We start from the raw sequence: 9,803 nt of genomic DNA, 5'->3' as shown, positions 1-9,803 counted from the left end.
CTGCAACCTCTGCCTCCTGGGTTCAAGTGATTCTCCTGCCTCAGGAGAGCTGTAGCTGGGATTACAGGTATGTGCCACCATACCTAGCTAATTTTTGTATTTTTCTAAGTAGAGATGGGGTTTCACCATGTTGTCCAGGCTGGTCTTGAACTCCTGATCTCAAGTGATCCGCCCGTCTCGGCCTCCCAAAGTGCTGGGATTACAGGCTTGAGCCACCGCGCCCGGCCTCCATCTTCTTCTTTCTAGTGAGTGATTCAGAGATGGATATGAAACTCACATATTCTAGTTAAGGTGACTCTGGGATTTTTGTTGGAATTCCTGGGAAAAAACAAACAAAACAAAATAAAAAACAAAAAACAAAAAACACCTATTTCCCCCCCTGGACTTGGAGTTATGTGGATGTTAGCCTGGAACTGGTGGAGGCTGCTTGAGACTGAAGCCAACACAAAGGAAAGAAGAACGGAAGGAACCAGAGGGTGGGTCCCTAAAGAACAACATTTGGAGTATCTTGATCCAGCTATACCTGAAACCAGTACACTTTATCTTAGTCAATTACATTTTTCTAGACATGGAGCATGAGACAGACCTAAACTTTTGTTGTTTTTAGCCTGAAATTTAGGAGGCTTTTAAAAAAACTGCAGCATATTGATTGGTGCAGGCACGACTTTATCAACACTGTCTTAAAAATGATCATTTTTTGGCTGGGCGCAATGACTCATACCTGTAATCCCAGCACTTTGGGAGATGGAGGCAGGCGGATCGCCTGAGCTCAGGAGTTCGAAACCACCCTGGGCAACATAGTGAAATCCTGTCTCTACTAAAATAAAAAAATTAGTCTGGCATGGTGGCATGCGCCTGTAGTCCCAGCTACTCGGGAGGCTGAGGCACGAGGAAAATCACTTGAGCCCCGGAGGTGGAGACTGCAGTGAGCCGAGATCACACCACTGCATTTCAGCTTGGGCTACAGAGTGAGACTCCATCTCGATAAAATAAAATAAAATAAAGTAAAATAAAATAAATGGTCATTTGTCTATTCCTAAGTATCTCAAAATGGATCACAAATGAGAGCACTCAAATCTATATTTGTTTGAGGACAGTCACTAAAATAGGTGCAAGAAAGCCTCATTCAGGCTCTTTACAGGCTTTCTGCAAGGCTGCATACCCACTGCATTTCACCTCCCAAGAAGGTGGCAGGATCCGATGGAAGAAAGGGTACTGCTTTATTTCTACCCATCTATGCCCATAAATTCCAAACCTTTTTTTAAAAAAGTTTGAATCTATATTTAACAGGAATGCCTAAATGGGGCAAGTTGTTCTCAGTTCACTCTTGTATATGAATTTTGGCACCTGGTTGCTAACCTGGCACCTTAAAAATGAGTAGGAAAGAGATTAATGTCTGGGTTAGTGCTAGAGGGCCATAGGAAAGCTCTTTTAAAGAAAGTTTTATCAGATCCATAATGAGAGTAACTTAAATGTAGTCAAGTAAATGCCTTAAGACTTGAATACTAGTCATGAGCACAAGCTTTGTTTTTCTGTGACATTCATTGTTACCTCCATTCTTGAGTGAATCACTATGTTTACTGAAAAACACTGATACCAAATTGAGTAGACAGCTAACACTCAGTGGGAGATATTTATACCATATCAGAAAAACTTTTCCTAATTAAAACTCAGTTCATCTCTTACAGGAATCCACCTAAAATTGTATTTTAAAGATTATTTGGAAATTTTTATTACAGCTGATGGTACTTTCCCCAGCTTTTAAGGATGCTGAAATTCAGTAAAATCTAGAGGAAAAAACAAAAAGACTGTTTTCCAAATATTTCAATTTTTTAGTCTTCCTTTACTCTGCTTTTTATCTAGGCTCTGTCATTCTCTCTTTGAAAGGTCAAGTTCTGCTTTCAGTGAGTCCCTGAAATCCCCACGACACCTCCCTGTGAGTTCCTAATCCTGTGCCTGGCACACAGTCAGTACTCAGGAAATGCTTTCTAAATGAAAAAGTGCTGCTTATTTCACCTATATTTTGAAGCTAGTACGGTTCAGGCAATATCTCTGTATGAGAGGATCAGAGTGATAGGTTTGTAGCAATAGAGTAGACTATCTCATAGTTCTGGGTTGTTAATTATTACCTAGAGTGATCTAGGAAACAATTCAATTAGCAAGTTAAACACTCTACTACTATTCATGGCTTGGACAAAAAGTGAATCCTAATTTTAAATCCAGTATTTTTACTCTGGGAAGATGGGGAAGATGGATCTTTGCTATGAGCACATTTCAGAAGTGATAAAAATGCTAGTAAAAGCCATCTCCTCTCTCAAATAGAAGTGGTCTTGCCTCCTCTCTCCAACCGTAATGCCCTTGGCCTTCTAGATTAATTAGCTCTACAGTTGCAGTTCCTCTAAAAGAAAAAGCCTGCTCTTCTGGAAAGAGAGCATTTATTTCATCATAGCTGCTACGCTTGCTGCTACTAAGGCTGCTAATCAGATTTGTGAAGGCCAGCCCACCCAGAGCTGAGTGCTGCGTTTTTATCACATCAGAAACAAGTCAGCACTTGGTCTCACTCCAGGATTAGGTTCTATTTCAAATATTGGGCTGTTTGCCAGGCAAAGAGGCTGTAGGATGTGTTTGTTCTCTGCAGCATGGCTAATGAAATGCCACTGTTAGCCTCCAGTCTAGTAAGGATCTGGGAGTAAATTATTTCTCAGTGATCCTATTTGGAAATCATGAACTGTGGGGCTGACAATCCAGCCATCTATGCAGAGGACTTCTTAATCCTGTTGGTGATAGACGCCATTGTTTGGTTGACCTTTGACTTTGCGAGCTCCACCCATCTTCCTAATTAGTACCTTTTGAAAGCCTTATCAGCGACATAACTCTCATTCTTTTTTTCTTTTTTTTGAGACAAGTCTTGCTCTTGTCCCCCAGGCTGATGTGCAATGGCTTGATCTCAGCTCACTGCAATCTCCGCCTCCCAGGTTCAAGCGATTCTCCTGTCTCAGCCTCCCAAATAGCTGGGATTATAGGTACCCGCCACCACGCCTGGCTAATTTTTGTATTTTTAGTAGAGACGGGGTTTCACCATGTTGGCCAGGCTAGTCTTGAACTCCTGACCTCAGGTGATCTGCCCACCTCAGCCTCCCAAAGTGCTCGGATTACAGGCGTGAGCCATCGCACTTGGCCCACTCTCATTCTTTGGCAAGTAATTCTTGAGACCTATCATGGGCCAAGCACTGCTGCATACTAATCATTGTCTACATCTTAAATGTATACGCTATTGGTAAAATAAGGGTTAAAAAACATAATTTCTAATTTTCTATTTCTATAAACATATAAACATATATTTATATAAACACATATGAATAAAGTTCTAGAAGGAGGCATAGCAAATAATTTCTAATTTTCTATTTCTATAAACAAAATATAAACACATGTATATAAATACATATGAATAAAGTTCTAGAAGGAAGCATAGCAAATGTTAACATAATTTCTAATTTTCTATTTCTATAAACAAAATATAAACACGTTTCTTTTTTTTTTTCTTTTTTTTTTTGAGACAGCGTCTCACTCTGTCGCCTAGGCTGGAGTGCAGTGGCGCGATCTCGACTCACTGCAAGCTCCACCTCCCAGGTTCACACCATTCTCCTGCCTCAGCCTCCCGAGTAGCTGGGACTACAGGCACCGGCCACCACACCCAGCTAATTTTTTGTATTTTTAGTAGAGACAGGGTTTCACCGTGTTAGCTAGGATGGTCTCGATCTCCTGATGTTGTGATCTGCCTGCCTCGGCCTCCCAAAGTGCTGGGACTACCGGCATGAGCCACCGTGCCCAGCCAAATATAAACACATATTTCTAAAACACATATGAATAAAGTTCTAGAAGGAGGCATAGCAAATGATAACATAATTTCTAATTTTCTATAAACAAAATATAAACACATATTTATACAAACACATGAATAAAGTTCTAGGAGACTAGCAAACTATAATAATTACTAATTTTCTATTTCTATAAACAAAATATAAACATAAAACCACATATGAATAAAGTTCTAGAAGGAGGCATAGCAAATGATAACAGGGGGTACTTTATGGGATACATGGACTGTATTTGGGATGGGGGTTAAAGGGTACTCTTGCCTTATCTGTATTTTTTTAAATGAGGAAAATGTATTTGTCTATACTTGGTAATAATTAAACACACACAAAAATCTGTTTTGAAGTGTAAATGTTTGTTATGCCTTGAAGAAAGTAGACTATAAATGTTGATTAAGTCTGGGTTGTTTCTTTGAAATACAAATGTAAAGGTCTATAGAATTAAAACTCACCGTTTATTCAGTCACTAATGAATTTACTGAACGACAAGGCAAGCTCTTAAATTGGGATCATAGTGAGTTACATCACATCTGTGTGCTTCAGCTTCCTTATCTGTGAAACAAGTACAAAGTTCACATGCCTTTAGTCAGCATATAGGCTCTTAGTCAGCAATCTGGCCCTTATATAATCTCTCTTTTGTCTCCACATTCTCAGTTTATCAGCCTCCCCTCCCACTCTAAATATACTCACCATTTGCAAAAACCGAACCCAATTTTTTGGCTCCTACAGCTCCTTCTATCTGGAATGCTTTCTCCTTCTCTGCCAAGCCAGTGTTTATGGATGTTCACAGCCTAGCTCTGATGGCACTTCACATGTGGAGCCCTTTCAGCCTCACTGCCCAGGCACAATATTTGGACACATGCTTATTGGAGAGGATCTTTCTAGATTATTCTAGAACAGATGTGCCATGAGGCCAGGCACCCCATCTTGCACTCATTGCTGTGTCCCCAGCACTAGCACATCCTGGAGCACGTTATAGGTGCGTGAAGAGTATTCATTAAGTAAGTGGTTAGTGTATGAATATAATTTTCTTATGTGCCAAATTGCAAGTGCCTTGACAGCATTTTAGTTTTCTTAGCACTAAACACAGAGCTGGCACCTGGCAGGTGCTCAGATATTTGTCAGGCGCATTTAGGAATGATGGAATAAATGCCTGGGACTATGCCTCTTGTGCTTTCTGGGGAGAAATCACTCACAGATAATTCTCTAGTCACAGTGAGCCACAGCCAATACGCATGAGTACTTTAAAGAGCATATCACATGCTTCACTTTATTTGGTGGGAAATACAGAAAAGTGAGCAGTTTGCTATGATTTAGATGCATGAAGTATTAATACATAAAGTATTAATTCCTTATAAATGTGTTCAGTGACTGCTCTCTACTGTAATGTGGAAAGCATCATCCCCACGATGGTTTTAGAGGCTCAAGGTGGCGATCATATAACGGTAAGTCAAAGTCTGCGAGTCTGAGTCACCTCATCTGTAATGAAGCTCATGAAGACACTAGCATAAATTACAATTGGGAAGGCAAAATTGTCCCATTCTGAGGGCAGCCTGAAATATGTACTAACATTTAAAACAGACATAACTTTTATTCTGGTTGGGAAAACTTGCCAAATTATGCCAGAAAGATGTTTACGGTATTGTTTCCAGCAGAAAAAGTAGAAATAATCCAAATGACCATCAATAGGAGACTAGATAAAATAACTATGCTGGACCCATGCAACAGAGTGCCAAACAGTTACCTATTTGGTACCTATTTCTAGGATATAAAAGGTACCTATTTCTAGGATATAAAAGGGTGTGTGTGGTCGTAGGCAGGGAGCTGTAGGGGGAGTAGGTTCCAATGACAAAAAAGTATATACATCATGTATATATAATTTTTGAGGAATTAAAAAGGGCCACCCAGAAATTATTTATATAGCTCAAAATATTAAATGATAGCTATTTCTTCTTTTATGATTTTTCTCTATAATTAACATGTATAGTCCCTGCTCTAATAATATATTCGAAAATTGTAGGCAACCAAGCTCTGTGTAAAAAAAAAAAAAATTTAAGATAGTTTCCTGTGGGTGTATTTTCAGTAGTGATCTTTTATATTGGGCGATGTTCACATCCCCAAGAAAAGGGTCTGTGTCTTCTGGCCAGCTAAAACTGGGAAAGATAAATCAAGCTTGCTGATATTCTGTAAAATATGCAGGTACTTTCTAGAAACTAGAGTTCGTTTGACTTGAGTAGGAAGTGTTATGGTCTGTTTGAGTTTGGATGCAATGTTACGGTAGCCATGATTAATTTTTGTTAGCCACTTCCTTTGCTCATATGTTCCAACCAAAATATGTTTAGCTGTGTTAAGAGTTGAGAAAGTTGGTTTTTTTTCTCTTTACAGAGAAATGTTTAGCAAATGTTTAAATCTTTCAAATTGTCTATATATTATTCATCTCCCCAAAGTGGGTTAAAAGAAAATTGAGTTTAAGGAGAAAATTTAGTATAGACATTTCTATTTATTTGCTGTATAGAATGTATGATTTCTGTATAGAACGTATGATGGCAGTCTGAAGGATTGAAGACTAGAACTGGGTTTTTTTATTTTTTATTTTTTGAGACAGTGTCTTGTTCTGTGTCTGAGACTGGAGTGCAGTGGTGTGATCTCACCTCACTACAACCTTTGCCTCCCAGGCTGAACTGATCCTCTTGCCTCAGCCTCCAGAGTAGGTGGGACCACTGGCGTGAGCCACCACAACTGGCTAATTTTTGTATTTTTGTAGAGACAGGGTTTCCCCATGTTGGCCAGGCTGGTCTCGAACTCCTGACCTCAAGCAATCTGCTAGTCTTGGCCTCCCAAAGTGTCAGGATTATAGACGTGAGCCACTGCCCGGCCTAGAACTGAGATTTTAAAAAGGAAAAATTCTCATGTAAGACATCCTATCAGTCATATCTAAATAGGTTGGCTTCTTTACATTGATCTTTAAAAAAAAAGTTAGATTTCTTGCTTCCAGGTAAAAGTAATTGTTCTCTTAATCCTAAATACTTAATCTTTCCCATTTATATTTTGCCTTCCCTAGATGAGTCACAATGCAGTGTGTCTAACACAAAGCTAAACCTGAATGTCATAAAGATCCCAGTGTGTATCTTTAGATATGGAATGTTTATACAGCTTTCCCAAGCTTTGAGCTTCTTCCCATGATATGAATCTTAGGAATTCTCAAACAGTGGTTTGGTTGTTAAATTTTCAGGCTTTATTTAACTTTCATTTCTAATCCTTTCTAGAAAGTTTGCAGTGAAGTGATACCTTTAATTGGCTCAATAAACTAAGATTCAAGAGAAAATTTTGCCTTAAATTGTATATTCACTTTAACAGAGGTAGTAATCTGGATTTCCGTTTGCGTTATGACAAAGTCCTAGAAATTAGTTGTATATCATAGAAAACTAGTGTTTCCAACCAAGGAGTTATTCTAATAGGTTATTTTTTGTTTTCCTATATAATCAAATAAATTGTTTTGAAAAATACATTTGGCAACATTAAGCTTAACACCTAAAATTTAGCCTACTTTGTTATTTCTATATGTAGTCCTATTTTTAAAAACAGCATGGGAAGTTTTGAAGACTCTTTTGTTTTTACTTAAGACTCTTAAAACTATCCTATTGAATGTGTTTAATAGCTACAACTATATGTTTGCTTAGTTGACTAATCTCAAAAGACATGCTAGTCCCCCCAAATTATACATTTTTGTTCAATAACATTTCAAAGATAAAGTATTTCTATTTGGTTCACTTTGTCCTTTGTTTTCTTTCAAGCAGGATTACTTCCTGTGAAATGTTTTACGTGTCTCAAATATTTGACTTATAGCTTAGGTCATTTATGTAAAGAAATCAGTTATTCATTATAAGAAAATGATTCACTATTTGATGGTCCATTTAATAGAGCCTCAGACCAGTTAAAACAGCAAGTTGTCTTGGAAGAGGGTGCAACAAAATGAGTATAGTCGCAGGGCACATTTCCCATCACACCTGCCTTGCCACTTCTTCCAACTAACTGAGTGGCCCTGGCTAAGTTAGCCTTAGTATTCTTCAGAAAATGAGGGAGTAGAACTAGGGAATTTTTCAAATCTCTTGCATTTTGGAATTTTTTTTTTTTTTTTTTTGAGATGGAGTCTCACTCTGTTGCCCAGGCTGGAGTGCAGCGCCGTGATCTCAGCTTACTGCAACCTCCATCTCCCAGGTTCAAATGATTCTTGTGCCTCAGCCTCCCAAGTAGCTGGGATTCCAGGTGTGCGCCATCACACCTGGCTAATTTTTGTGTTTTTAGTAGAGATGGGGTTTTACCATATTGGCCAGATTGGTTTCAAACTCCCGGCCTCAAGTGATCCGCCTGCCGCAGCCTCCCAAAGTGCTAGGATCACAGGCATGAACCACTGAGCCCCACCTATTTTGGAATTTCTTAAACCTCTTTCCTGAATGAGAGGCAACATCAGTGAGAAAATCATATGTGAGAGCTGATACCTGCATCTAGCGTCTCTAAAAATTAACCCAGGTGTATTAATAGTTTTCTGACAGTCATTTTGTATCTTTCCTCATCAGAGGTAATATCTTCAGCTAGTAGATTTTAAAGTTTTTTTTCACTGTGAATGTTTTATAGACTAAATATTTCAAAGTCTTCACTGTAAGGAAATAACACTACTAAAGATTAGATTTTAGTTCTTGGTGCCATGTTGGGATGACTGGAGAGAGCTTTGAAATACAGCACACTTAATCTGTTGCCACCTAGTGAATGTAAGATAAAGTGCAGCCAACCTCCTGCCTCCTAGTTTTGGTGTTTGCCATCAGAGTGAACTGTGGTTGTGTGTGGAATATGTCAGATACTGCTGTGAATCTTAAGACACTTAACTGTTAGTCACAGAGTTTATGAATATGAAGAAAACACTGTATCTCTGTTCAAAAACTCTACATTCTGATTAAATATGTGTAATACATGTTGCGGCAAGCTTGCTTTGTGTCACTGAAAGCTTGTTCAGCTGGCAGGCTGAATCAGAGGCAGGTTGTTAGGGAGGGGGAAGCCTTCTAGAGTGGCCACTTTTAACATGTAATGAGTAAAGATAAAGATTATAGGTAGGTTCAAGTTCTTCAGAAGAGAAAAACTAGGTGCTGATGGATGAGCAGGTGTTAAGAGAAATCCTACTTAGGTTGTTTCATGCTGCAAGAAGAAAAAAGAAATTGCTTTTTTTCTTGCTCTCTTTCAAAGGGCGAGAAGAAACAGAGGGTGGAGGGCAGTAAAGGTGAAAGAACAAAACAGGGGACTGTCTTCTGGTAAATTGTAGGAAGATAGCTCTGCTGCTAGAAGCCTTAAAGCTTATAATGAAAAAAGCCTGAGAGACCTGTGGTCACCAAAGCTCTAAAATTCTTCATTGCTTTAATGCATCAGAATCAGGGTTTGGAAAGAATGTTGGTTAGAAGCATAAAGCAACTGAAAAAAAAGTATTCTTTTTTTTCCTTCTTCTTCTTTTTTTGGATGGAGTTTTGCTCTTGTTGCCCAGGCTGGAGTGTGGTGACACGATCTCAGCTCACTGCAACCTCTGCCTCCTGGGTTCAAGTGATTCTCCTGCCTCAGGAGAGCTGTAGCTGGGATTACAGGTATGTGCCACCATACCTAGCTAATTTTTGTATTTTTAGTAGAGATGGGGTTTCACGACATTGGCCAGGATGGTCTTAAACTCCTGACCTCAGATGATCTGCCTGTCTTGGCCTCCCAAAGTGCTGGGATTACAGGCTTGAGCCACTGTGCCCAACCCCCCCCTCCTTTTTTTTGAGACGAAATCTCATTCTGTCACCCAGACTGGAGTGCAGTGGCACGATCTCAGCTCACTGCAACCTCCACCTCCCAGGTTCAATTGATTCTTGTGCCTCAGCCTCCGGAGTAGCTGGGATTACAGGC

This window comes from Colobus angolensis, unplaced genomic scaffold (genome assembly GCF_000951035.1).
Source record: "Colobus angolensis palliatus isolate OR3802 unplaced genomic scaffold, Cang.pa_1.0 Scaffold275, whole genome shotgun sequence".
NCBI classification, from domain to species: domain Eukaryota; kingdom Metazoa; phylum Chordata; class Mammalia; order Primates; family Cercopithecidae; genus Colobus; species Colobus angolensis.
The sequence above is the reverse complement of the archived record's forward strand: the minus strand, read 5'-3'. Positions refer to the sequence as shown.